Here is a 14,046-nt window from a genome sequence, read left to right as displayed (position 1 = left end):
AGCCTTTTGCTCCTCCCTCTCATCTGACTCAGGATCCTTTTGCTGGGGAAGGTGATAGCCTCCCTTTCTCCCATCCCCCTGTTGTATACACAGGCCAGTTCCCACCATTTAGTTGTACAGATGAAATAACTGGGCACATGAGCCCTCTCTGCCTGAAATACAGTACCTCACCCCTTTTTAGTCACCGGATTTTCAGGATCCCTCCTCCGTGAAGGTTGCTTCGTTGGTTTGTCTGCCTCCTATCCTTTTCCACCTTTTCCTGTCTAAATCTTGTCCTTTAGACTCTGTCTGAAATACCACTCTTTCCATGGGCTTTTTCCTGCAAATCCTGCCCTTCCCTTGGCCCCTCTGCCACCCGAAGACTCTCTCTTCCCTGAATTCCCCCAGTGCCCAGAGCTGATCTTAGGTCTGCCTTGTTTACCATTAATTGGGTGCTTATTCTTCTCAAACTCCTTGAGGGCAGATGCTCTGCCTCATTATCTTTGTTTCTCAAAAATCTTGCTCTTAGACAGTCAAGAAATACTTGTTTGAATTAGTGTTTTATAGATTCTGGAGAGGGTTCTGTAACCCCCCACCCCTTTTAAGCAAAACGTGGTAAAGTCTCAGTTTGTTTATGACTACTTCTGTTGGTTTGAAATACTTAAGTTCAGATTGTGCTTATTATTTACTAATTTTTTACTGAAATGTGCCTCTTTATTTTAGATAGGAAGGAAATATTGGCCCTTCTAATTGATATACCATCCAGGCCAGAGACTGACTTACTGCTTCCAACAGGTGTAGGAGGTGTGCAACCTGCCCCAGTTGTAGTGCCTGTGGGATAACTGATCCTAGAGCAGTGATGTCGCTTGCCCAGAGGCACAGTAAGAAAGCCACAGATTCCAGATTCACACTCATATCTCTCCATCTCCTTCTACTGAACCACATGGCCCCATCCCCCCAGCGGTTACTGTGTACACACAAATGCATCAGTTTGAGAGTTATATTTGTTTACAATGCCGAGCTCTATTTGTATGTATTAAATCATCATAATTTGGGGGCATATGAAGGGTTGTGTATCCCCAGATTAAAAGCAAGCAAATGAACAAAAGCCAAGATGGAACATTGTCAGAGATGATCATTCAGTTAATCTAGACACTTAATAAGGGTTATAAATAAATACAATATCTATGACTAAGAAAAAAAAATAATCAAAACTTCTGGTAAATCATCCTCAAAGCTAGACTGCTTCTTAATAAAACAGGAGAAAAGGAGTAACGTTCCCAAGGTTGTGTTAATCTATACTTTCTCAGTAAGACCTTATTTTCCCCTCTTTCTGTTGAGTTTAAGGTTTCCTTCTGGTTCTTGCACTAATCATCAATAACTATACTGTCCTCACAGTTCAAAACTTTCCTATTGACACTTCAGTCATTTTTAAAGATCTTGAATGTTCAACCTGTATAAAGCTAAGCTTTTGCACTCTATTAAAATCTAAGAATCCCTTGATTCTCAGTGAATGCCCCAGCTACTGGATCATGAAAGCATTACCTGGTGCCAAGGGCATGATGCAGTACACTCATTCCTTTTTAACAAATAATAAGAAGTTTGACTTTTCATTTACACATCCTGCCAATTGCTAACAAGTTTCCATCTCGTTCAAACACCAGATTGATCCAAAGAAATTGAAAATATTGATTTAACCCTCTGTCTGATTTGTACTGCAGGCACCTGCTAGTGCAGTCTTAGCACATTACAATTGCTTGGCTGTAATTCCTCAGGGGACCACTAATAACTACCACATCTGTCTTTTCATCTTCCGAAATTATGCTAGCAGTTGTCCAAGTCAATTGTGATTCATTTGATACTGCTCTCCTTCAAGACATATTGCAACCAAATAGACTTGCTCACCAGTAATATATCTGATGACATAGTTAGTTCTCGTTAATTGACAGAATGATTCAGGCTTTTATGGATGGCATTAATTGGTCCCTTGTGTCTATGCAATAATTGACCAGACAGAAGAAGCAGCATTAGCTTTCACCCAGTCAGGAGAGTTTTGAGATGAGGTAAATGTAGTAAGGATGACAAAATGTCTGTGTTTTTAATCAAGACTTTATCAATGAATTGAAAAAAAGAAGATTTGGAGGGAATTCAGATTATCTTAATTATGAACATTGCTTTCTAGCCCACAGAGATGTGCTAAAATGCAGGTCTGCCTCCCCCTGGCCTTCTTGTGCTGAAATGTTTAAATACAGGGTACAACTTGAATCTATTAATATGTGCAGAGTAGGAGAGTGCTATACCTGAGTTAAGATAATGAAGAAGGAGAATATAAAGGGCTCCTTTTGACGTACATCATTGGTAACCTAACAAACTGGCCTAATAAAATCTGAAAATGTGGAAATTTTTTACCTCTTACTTAGAGAGTTAGTCACACCCTCAGAATGTTTGGATCAGTTGTCTCATCTTCCTGAAACTTAAATTTACTCCTGTCACTATCCTGCTGAAAAAAAGCGTTGACTTTCTTTTTCCCACAGGGTAAAGTTTTTCATGAATAAACATGTTCACAACCTGTTACCACTGCTTGTCCCCCCGACTCTTTTATTCACACACAATGAGTTGGTATTTCTAAGATCTGATGCTATGTGGCCATTTTAGAAACTCCCACTCATTTTTCAAGAACCCTTTCGGGTACCTCCTTTGAATGTCCAATTTCAACGAGTTGCCTCCTCCTTGGTGCTTATACATTTGGTTCCTGGTTTCCCCAACTAGACTTTGAGCCAGCCTTGGGCAAGGGCTGCATCCATGTGCTTGACATCTGTGATCATCTAAGAACTTAATAAATACTTGTTGAATTGCATTGCAATAGTTACATTTTGGTGGATGAGAATTTAAAGTTTCAAGTTAGGAAAGATGACTTGGATAAAATTAGTTTCAAACAGTATGTCTCATGGCCAGTGTCAACAAGTGGCTGGCAACCAACATTGGGAGATAATTACAGTTTGGTGTAAAACAAGTTATTTGAGGTGTGAAAGATAAATTACCCAGTTCACATTTGGAGAGGGGAGGGTGAAGTATGAGGTATGCAGAATAGATTTTCTAGTGTGTGATTTACAGACTATTCATCCTTTTTAGGTCATCTGTTACTTAGGCTGGACAGGGGCTGGAATGGATACCCACGGAAGCTTTGGACTTGCGAACATCTGACACAGCCTCCTTTTAAGGGCAGTGCAGTCTGACAGACCAGAGCTCAAACCTCAGCTCAGCCCTGCTGTTTATTACCTGTGTGCCTGGAGCAGCTCTTACATGCTCTAAGGCTCAGCTTCCTCTCCTGTGAAACGGAAATAGTAATAGTACCTGTCTTGTAGGATTATTGTGATAATGAAGAAATATTTGGAAAATGTGTTACATAGTAGCTGGTACACAGTTGGCGCTCAATAAATGGCACCCGTTACTGATTTAAGATACCTTTTGATACTTCTGTCTCAGAGATCAGAAGGGTGGAGAGTAAATACAGTGGAGTATGTAGAGAAAATGCCTTAGAGTTTTGTGATTTTTTTTTTTTTTTACTCCTGATTCTAGTTGTGTGATTTTGTCTCTGTGAGATTATATGTGGCATTAATTGGTCCTTGCAGGACTCAGAGCCTCATGTTATCATCCAGAATGTGGGAGAGGGAGGGCAGCAGCAGTGTGCCAACATGCCAGTAGTGAATATATGTAATCTCAAATCTTAGGTTTTATTGGGGTGGGAGGTTGAAAATCTCTTATCAGAAAGCAACAGACTGCCGTTGTGATAGACAGTATTTGATTTTCACTAATTTTGGATAGATTTCTGGTGATGTCAGTAGTTTATTACCCAATCTAGGTCTGGAATTTTATACTTTATAGAACATTTTCATATTTGTAGGAGAATAAATTTGTTTGACAGAGAGATTATTAATGGTGAAATTTATACAAACAAACCTTGGCTTCCGACTTCTGACTGACCTGGAAGTATGTATTGTTTTTCTGTAACCTGCAGGTTTAGAAATGAAGGTGGGGAATCTCTGAAAGGAGGCAAACTTGGGGACCTCAGTCTTGGGAAACCACGGTTGGTATTTATATGTGAACTTGACTGATGCAGATACCTCCTCCACATGAAAAGCATTGGCACAGAGTAGGTTTTTAAGTTGCTGGGTTGATGAATGGGTGAATGAATGAATGAATGTCTTACTGCTGTTTTAAATGGATTTTATTTGAAAGTAATAATAATCTTTTTTTAAAATGTTACTCTTCCTAAGATAACAAACCGAGGGCACTGAGTGCAGTGTAAATGAGGTCAGTCAGGTCCACCTGACCCCTTAACTGGGATCGTTACTTTGAGGGAATATGACTTTAACTTAGAGTGGGAGCTTAGTTATTTTGGAACCTATTGGACTTTAGGGGGAGGACTTGGAATCTGGAGAAGAGGGTAGGCAATAGGATTGTGAGACGCAGTAGAGCTAGCAGGAGAACAATAGAAAATCATTGTTTTCTACTAGTTGGGGGCAGGGTGTGGGTAAATTAGATGAAGCACGCCTCTTCCTTATAGCACCTCAGAGCACAGGTGGTCACTGGTAGTCGTCTTTCTCTTATGGTTGGATAGAATTTTGTGGGCCAGTCTTGCATATATGAGCTCACCAAGATTTTGTGGACTAGCTGGAAATGAACTCTACACATTATCTTTCAGGGGAAGTTTATACCACCTTTTAATTTCTGACTTCAAGCCCTGGAAAAACAGCCCCTACTAATTTTTCATCCTTCAGGGTTATTTTGATAACCCTTCACCATAGTAGAAATATGGTACAGTAAAGGTGGAGAGTAATGGTGCATTTGTGATGAGTAGATCTATTTTTCTTTGGTGAAGATTACCTTTGAAAAGTGTTGTATTGCGAAGTGCGGTTTTCTTAAATATAACTAACTCAGCTTTAATGTGCGCCTTTTCTCTCCTTTTCTTTTTCATGTTCCGCAACTAAGCCCAAGTTAATTAATGGCTGTGCATCCCATAGTGACTCTCAGGCCAGTCACACTTGCATATACCCTAGTGCATAAAGGCAAACAACTTAATTAACTTACTTTCTGTCCATAATTATCTTGGAATGAACTATTTGTAATGCCCAAGTGTTCATACTGCAAGCATATCTTAAAATCTGTTTGAATAACAGGGACTAACATGATAGGTTTCCCTCTCGTTCCTCTCTTTGACTACTTAGCTGTCAATGTGAGTAGTAGCCTCTCCCATCATGTTCTGTGGCTGCTTGCTTGAAATGATTATTAATTTTCCCAACACTCCAGATTTCTTATCTGTTATTTTTTATTTTGAGATGTGTTACTTTTTCATTGAGCCCTGCCCTGTATGAGGCCCTGGGCCCTCAGGAGTGGATAGGGCAATAGTGGCTACTCTGCATTCAGTCTCTTTGGGAGCCACAGACACATTGTGTTAGTTTGCTAGGGCTACTATAACAAAAGACCACCAATTTGGTGGTTTAAAGAACTAATTTATCTTTTTATAGTTCTGGAGCAGGCATCCCAAACTATGGCCCGTGGGAGGCATGCGACCCCCTGAGGCCATTTATCTGGCCACCTGCACTTCTGGAAGGAGCACTTCTTTCATTGGTGGTCAGTGAGAGGAGCACTGTATGTGGCGGCCCTCCAACGGTCTGAGGGACAGTGAACTGGCCCCCTGTGTAAAAAGTTTGGGGACCTCTGTTCTGGAGGTTAGAAGTCCAAGATCAAGGTGTCAGCAGATTCGATCAGCTCAGAAGAGGCCTCTTTTCTGAGTTTGCAGATGGTTGCCTTCTCTCTGTGCACGTTTATCCTTGATATCTCTTTTTCTTACAAGAACATCAGTCATGTTTGATTAGTGCCCATCCCCTGTAACTTCATTTAATTATAATTACCTCTTTGAAGGTTCTATCTCCAAATACAGCCACATTGAGGTTAGGGCTCTACCATATGAATTTCAGGAGATGGGGCACAATTGACTGTATGTGACATGTTAATAGTCATTGACATGAGTGGTAGGTGGCCCCTTGTGCATGCTCCTACCCTGGGTCAGGACAGACTTAGTAGAGACAAGGGCTGTCTGAGATACAAATGGACATAGCAGCAGGAATTGGCCCTGCAGAAAGGGAGGGCAGAAATATCTTAGGCTGTATGTTTGAAGGCCCAAAGGACATGAGACTTCATATCAAGGGTAATTAATTCAGTGTGACTAGCTTTAGAAATACTCCTTGCTCTTTCTTTCAGCCTTCATTCTGAATGCATGTGCACATAAATTCTAGTCTTTAATTGAATCGGCTCTATAAACTCAGTGTTTCTTGTCCTTGGATTTGTGAGTGGTGTTCAGTGTGAAAATGTGGTGAAATGCACTCACCTTTAACCTGTGGAGAGCCAGGGTTATGAAATGGATTGACTATGAGCCGCCTCCCCATACACCTGTGCTACTGTTTGGGTTTCTCGGCTGCTGTCTCCTTTACCACCCACAGGTGCTACCTCTGTGCAGGCGATTGTTTGGCAGGTGTTTATAAGGTGAGATGGATGCCCAAATGAAAAGTCGGAGACTAAGAAAGGGGAAGAAGTCACTCATATACCCAACACCCAGAGGTATCCTGTTAGCTTTTTTTTTTTTTACAGAGAGAGAGAGTCAGAGAGAGGGATAGATAGGGACAGACAGACAGGAACGGAGAGAGATGAGAAGCATCAATCATCAATTTTTTGTTGCGACACCTAAGTTGTTCATTGATTACTTTCTCATATGTGCCTTGACCGTGGGCCTTCAGCAGACTGAGTAACCCTTTGCTTAAGCCAACGACCTTGGGTCCAAGCTGGTAAGCTTTACTCAAACCAGATGAGCCTGCGCTCAAGCTGGCGACCTCGGGGTCTCGAACCTGGGTCCTCCACATCCCAGTCCAACACTCTATCCACTGTGCCACTGCCTGATCAGGCCCTGTTAGCATTTTGAGCATGACTTTATTTTTATTTTACAAAGAGTAAAATCTTATGTTTTACCTTACTTTCTTATAACATAAGCCTTTCCTGTTAAACATAATTTTAATGCTTCTTTAATGTCCTACTCAGAGGCAGTTTATTTAACAATTCCTTATTTTTAGTTGCTTAGTTTGTTTCTCTTTTTTTCACCAGTAAGATAACTGTGACAGCCGTCTTATAACCACCCCCTCCCCTCCAATATTCCATATTATATCCCTAAATTACATTAGGAGCAAAGGTTATTTTTATAATCAAATTGCTACCGAAAAGGGTTGAATCAATTTATCATACACACTCCAACAGCAGCATTTGCTCTTGGGAACACAGAGGATCAAGTACAGGCAGAAAAGGTTATTTTACTGATGTTTTCAATTGCATTGACTTGACTATATGTGAGGATGAACCTTTGTGTCATGTTATCACATCATTTATGTTTCTTCTTTTGTGAATTAGCCTTCACTGTCCTCTGACCCGCCTTTCTAGTGGTGCAGTAGTGCTTTGAGGGGTACAGAAAGTTGCAGGGGAGCGTTCTCTCTTCCCTCACTAAACTGGCAGTGATGCGTGTGGGAGGAGTGCGGGCCCGTTTCTGTTTGACCACGGGAGTAGTTGCGTTCGGAGCCTATTTAAAATAGCATGAATGAGAAATTATAGCAGTGATAAGAAGTGAATTCATTTCTGTCTAATTTGATATTCAGCTAATATGTACAGTGTGTTTGTCATGTGTCAGCTACTGTGCAGCTGATTTCATACAAACAATAACACTTCTGTTGAGAGCTTTGGGCTCTTTCTACATATAAGAGAACTGAGTTTTAGACAAGTTCAAACTAGAATTTCAACCAGGTCCCCCAATACCTAAGCCAGGGCCCTTCCTTTGAAACCATCAAACTTGACCTTTATAGAAGACTCAGTATCTATATTTTTATACAACTATTGTCTCTAGTTGTTTTGTGTTGGTCCTGTGGACACTGTGTGCAGTGAGTGCTACAGTGCTCTTGCCGGAGCACATAAAGAGACGAGCACACCTCCTGGCAATGAAATGATTCTGGGGATTGCCTTTGGATGGACAGACTAGACAAACTTAAAATCAGAAAGGATAAATGTGGATTTACCCAGTGTTCTCCTAAATGCTTCAATGATAATGTGATTAGAAAATTACAAAGGAGGCGTTTTAGGACAGAGGATTGCATAATACAGTTCAAATCTTGTTACTCTGTATATCTTAACAGCTGGAATATAATTGGTTCAGACTTTTTGTGGATGAAGGAATGATCCATAGAGAATGATTCAGAGAATGAATTATTCAGGGAAGCAGCGTGAGTTGGAGAGAGAGGACTCTCACTTTTTAAGGGTGAAATAATGGATGGAGGACCAGAATGTGCCCCCCAGCAGAACATTGTAGGGGCCCACCCTGAGCCATCATGGCTGGTGGGGCAGACCAGCTGCGCCCTGGTAGATTACCCTCTGTAGGTAAAGCAGGGAATCAAAACGACAGCTTCTGTCATCTTTTATGTTTGAGACCGCCACCCTACCGGCCTGCTCAAAACTAGTCTTTTTACTTCCTTTTATCTTTGCCACATAATCAATCTGGTTAAGAGAAGATATTTCATTCTCTCTCTTCAGAGGAATTTTGGAATCTGTGGGATTTTGAAAACAATACTATTACCCCATGACATACAGCATATCCCTGTCAATTCTAATACCAGAATTTCTGGGTTCTGTGTTCATAGGACACTTTCTTTTGTGAAACTTTAGATACATTTGCAAAAAAATGTGTGATAGACAGGATTCAGCTGCTGAGGGGCATTTGGAACACAAGACAGTCTTGGATACTGTTGAATATGGACAATGCTATGTGGCATCCAAGAGTATTTTGAGGCTTCTGATGCTTTAAAGCAGTGGTCCCCATCCTTTTTTTGGCCAGTGACCGGTTTAATGTCAGAAAATACTTTCACGGACCGGCCTTTAGGGTGGGACAGATAAATGTATCACGTGACCGAGACAAGCGTCAAGAGTGAGTCTTAGACAGATGTAACAGAGGGAATCTGGTCATTTTTAAAAAATAAAACATCGCTCAGACTTAAATATAAATAAAACAGAAATAATGTAAGTTATTTATTCTTTCTCTGCAGACCAGTACCAAATGGCCCACGGACCAGTACTGGTCCGTGGCCCCAGGGGTTGGGGACCACTGCTTTAAAAGGAGAACCAGTCTTTACTTTTTGATAATGTAATTGTGATCAAAATAAACTCTGGAACATAATTCCAAATATCTCAGGATTAGCTATTTCTGCCAAATAAAAATTTTAGATTTAAATCCTGTTCGAAGCAAAGTTAAGGACCATTCATATCTATTATATGCATTTACTAAATGTTAATGATGAGATGTACTTCAAAGATAAATTTTAACATTCAGGTAAAAGGTTGATAGAAAACAAAGGGCCTGACCAGGCAGTAGTGCAGCAGATAGAGCACTGACCTGGGATGCTGAAGACCCAGGTTCGAGGTCTTGAGGTCTCTAGCTTCGCAGGCTCATCCAGCTTGAGCACCGGATCATAGACATGGCCCCATGGTCAATGACTTGAGCCCAAGGTCACTGAGCTTGAGCAAGGGGTCACTGGCGTGGCTGGAGCCCCCACTCCCACCTCTGTCAAGGCACATAAGAGAAAGCAGTCAATGAACAACTAAGATGCCGCAACTACGAGTTGATGCTTCTCATCTCTCTCCCTTCCTGTCTCTCTATCCCTGTCTTTCCCTCCCTCTTTTCTCCCTCCCTCCCTCCTCCTTTCTCTCTCGCTCTCTGAAAAAGAAAGAAAGAAAACAAGGTTTATTATAGAGCGGTTCTGAAATGAGCACTGCCTCAGAGTCTGGAGTCCTGGACCCTTCCTAGCTGAGTGGTGTGGCTTCAGGCATGTCTTCAGGCTTCTCTTTGTTTTAATTTTCTCATCTGTGAAACAAGTTTAAATTATTTGATGACATTATCTCTAAAGTGTCCTCTTGAGCCAGACATTTATGACTCTTTAAAATCTAAGTCCACGCATTATAGTTATAGATATTTTCATTGTTTGCATGTTCATTTTAATGATCATATTTTGTAATTATTAGCTTTGGGTAGATGAGAAAACACACACGGCATAAAAGGATTTGTCAACAGAAAACCTCTGTGGCTCGAACTGGAGAAATGGGCTTATAAATGTCTGTTGACAGAAAACATGTTGTTACACAAGCAATTTGTGAAGGACCTTTAATGTTTATAGTTTTGGGAATAGTCCCCCAAATATTTTTTTAAAAGATAATAATTTTCTTCCAACTGATTTAAAAAATTTTTTTTAAGATCCTACACTTCAGAAGGAAGCGCTACACACACTCTGTGTACATTTCTGGCCCATTCAATTCTGTCAGCATTTCTTGATTATCGATGCACTAGGTGGTATCCTAGGGCCCAGGGATAGAGGACATTATGGGAAAAGGCCCCTGCCACCTAGTACCCCAAAGACTAGTAGAGAAGATGATCATGGAAACAAATGATAATAGAATGTGGCGGGTTATAAGAACAGAAGACCATTAGGCACATGATCAGAGAATCATTAATTGTGGATCATGGGAGGCTTTACTGAAAGATGAAGAGAAGTTTGCAGGTAGTAACAAGAGTTGACATTCTAGTTGTTGAGAACTGCGTGATATAAAGCGCAGTGACACTTTCGGTGAGAGTTGGGGGAGATGGATGATAAAGCAGTTATGAGGCTATTTCAAACTATCAGAAAGAAAATGGTGAGGCCAAAGGCAGGGAGGGTTGGTAGATGTGAATGGATATGAGAGATGGATATTTATATAGTTGAATAATGTTATAAGGATTTCATAGGGACAGAGAGCCAGAAGAGGAAGCTCTGCATGATTGTGGGGTCTCTAACTTGAAGGTGTTGGTTGGATCACCCTTGAAACCCCCTAGCAAGGGAATGATCTTTGGGTCTTCAACTGTGACATTCTTTGCTAATGTAGGAACCTGCTGCTCTTTTGGTGAAAACTTTTGGAAGCAATGACTAGAATTAAGATGGGATAGCCAGTGATGTGCTAGTAAAAATATTTTAAACCACACACGTGCACATACATATACACTTATATATATATGTTGATTAAGATATTTTAATACAAACTGTATTGCACACAGTTTACAAATGCTAATGAAACATAATGCCTTTCATTGTAAATTCCCTATAGTCAATTGATTCTTATGGAGTAGTTTCACTGTTTTTTTTGTTTTGTTTTGTTTTTTGTGAACTCTTGTATTTATAGTCTAATTACAGTTGACCAGAGACTGTGATTACCATACACCCCTCCCCAGCCTTTTCATATAGGTCTGGGAATGTGGGCCCTATTGCCTCACCTCCCCAACTCTACCAAAGGGCTGCTGGACACAGGCCCACACTTGACCAACACTCCTGGGCCACACACCATTCAGCAACTGCTTTTGGATTTTGTTTCTTTTCATTCCCCCACATCCTAGGTCAGTATCCAGAGTGCTGGCATATGAGACTGCATGAGTCATGTAAATCCCAAAGGGACCCATGATCCTTGGAACCCCTCTTGCGACCTCTTGTCATACAACAAGATTCATCCTAAATCAAACTGATGGGTGGGTAGGCGGCACGTAAAACCACAACTACTTTGGCATGTTTTATTACAGCATTTAAGAGATGTGGTTTAATGTGTCCTATCACATAGTTTCCTAGTTCTCCTCTTACATGACCTTACTCCAGCAGTTTAAATGGTTGACTTTCTTAGCACGCGCTCTCTCTCTCTCTCTCTCTGTCTCTCTCTCTCTGTCTCTCTCTCTCTTTTTGCTTTTATCTATCTTTGCTTTCCATGTTATTACTGGACATCTCTTTTTTCTATTTCTCAACCTCCTCTGTTCAGCCCTTTCCCCCAGCTCTCTTTTCCTGTTATGCTTTGCCTTGGGTATGATTCATTGCTCTCAGGGTTCAGTTACCAGCAATAAGCTCCTGACTGCTAGACCTGTGTTTCTTGCTCTGCCCGAACCTTTTCATCTCCAACCCTGCACACCCAGCTGCTTGCTGGGTGGCTCCATGTGGACATCTTTTGTGCTGTCAAATTTACCCAAAATGAACTTATTGCCTCCCTTGTTCCAGTGTCCTGATTTTCCTGGATTCCTTTGTTTCTAAGATGTGACTCCCATCTTGGAGCTAAGACTATAAGCTGCCATTGGAATTCTTCCTTCCCACCCTCACCAGGTATGTCAAGAAGATGTGGCACTTCTACCTTTTTGATTCAGTCCACTCTCTTGTTTTCTTCATGTTTACTTCCAAATTCATCTCTCAACCGAACTGTTCTTTTGTTCTTGTCTGTCTCTGTGCCTCCAATTTGCCCCCTCAGTCCATCCAGTCTTTACTCCATAGACTTATCCTTCCAAAGCCCAGGCAGGATGTTTCAGCATTCTCTTTCTTGAGCACAAATTCAGTGTCACTTTCCATTGTCTGAAGGATGCAACCGGAATAAACTCTTGGAATGGTTTTCTCACGATAGCCAACTTAGCTCATCTTCTGCTATTCCTCCAGCTCGGTGATGTTCAACCTTTTTCATCTCATGACACACATAACCTCATTACTAAAGTTCTGTAGCACACCAAGAAATATATATTTTTTGCCAATCTGACAAAAAAAGTATAATTTTATGTCATTCACACTAGATGGCTATTGATGTGTTGCCTGTTTTCATTTTTTAAATTTGACAATCAAAGGGAAAAGAGGTCAGTGCCCTGACTAAAGAGTTAGGTATTGCATGTTTTAAAAATTCTTGCAGGACACCAGTTGAAACTCACTGTTCTAGCTACTTACTTCATAAACCATGCTAAACAAATATTCCTGGTTGCTCACTCACACTGAAAGGATTGTAATGAAATTTTAGGAGAGGGTCAATCAAAATTCATTGATGATGGGAATGGTTGTTTCAGAGTAGCAGCCTTTGTCTCACAACTTTTACTTATTTTTATCTTCATGACATAAATGATTATCTGTTGGCACCCTGGTTGCCTAGGTCTAGGATTCAAGTGTGTGTCGTTGCGACGCTCTTCTGCATGTTTGTCATGTGATTGGGGAGTACTATGTATGCTAATAGGTGTATCCAGCTGTCTCCTCAAGGACAGAGGGGCCGTATTTGCATTAGAAACCTCATTTTTCTCTGAGGCAGAAAAATGAGATATAGACTGCACATTAAGGGAGTTTATATGTACATGATGGCTCCTTATATGTGCCCTCATAAGTGGAATGAAATGAGATATGCAGTGGCTTTCAGAGTTCTGATAGATATTTGATTGCTCCCCCAGGAAACTAACTTTATGGCTTTTACAGAGAGAGAGAGTTGTACTAGAAATTTACCCTCCCTGTCCTTCAGCTGGTTTGTCCCTGAGCCAGTTCTGTCTGAAAATAAAAATGGAATCTATTTTTCTTCTCAAGTTATCAGGTGTAGCTGTCAGGAATTTGTAACTGTCTGCTAAAGCCTTTAGCATGAAAACATGCTGAAGACAGTGCATGTGTGAGAGTGTCATGTGCGAAGTGATATTTTTATGTGGATGGAGAGGAGGAGTAAAAACATGTGAAAGGGGGGAAAAAAGGAGGAGAATTTAAAAAGGAAAATCCTTAAAAATATATAACTCTTTTGGACCTTTTTTTCCCCCACCTGCTTCTCCTATACACCATAAGGTAGATAGATTGTTACTTCTGGAGGCACAAATGCTGCCTTTTGTTTTTCTTTAGTGTGTACCCCAAGCCACACTTATCATAATGGATGCTAAGTGGCCACTGGCTGTAGAGAGTGTTTCTTCCCTCTTAGTGCCACTCTTGAGATGGTGGAGATAGATGCTGATTGGGAAGTATATTCCTACCCTAGCACGCAGATGACTTTCTCAGTCATCTTTCCCCAAGTGAAACTCTGTGGTGTCTGTTGGGCTTGTGCTGTTCTTGGAGGGATTGGCCATTCTTGTAGCTACTTGCATTTGCTGGGAAGTATGCCATCCTCCTTTGGTTTGGACCTTGGAGACAGCACTTTCAG

General features: G+C 40.9%; 1 protein-coding gene across 7 annotated transcripts in view; it reads left to right on the top strand.

Annotated features, from left to right (window-relative positions):
• Positions 1 to 14,046, top strand: part of TEAD1 (TEA domain transcription factor 1) — a 279,132-nt gene that overhangs the window by 161,701 nt on the left and 103,385 nt on the right. The window lies entirely within an intron of this gene.

The sequence above is a fragment of the Saccopteryx leptura genome, chromosome 1 (genome assembly GCF_036850995.1).
Source record: "Saccopteryx leptura isolate mSacLep1 chromosome 1, mSacLep1_pri_phased_curated, whole genome shotgun sequence".
Taxonomy (NCBI): Eukaryota; Metazoa; Chordata; class Mammalia; order Chiroptera; family Emballonuridae; genus Saccopteryx; species Saccopteryx leptura.
This window is presented reverse-complemented; position numbering and strand designations above follow the sequence as displayed.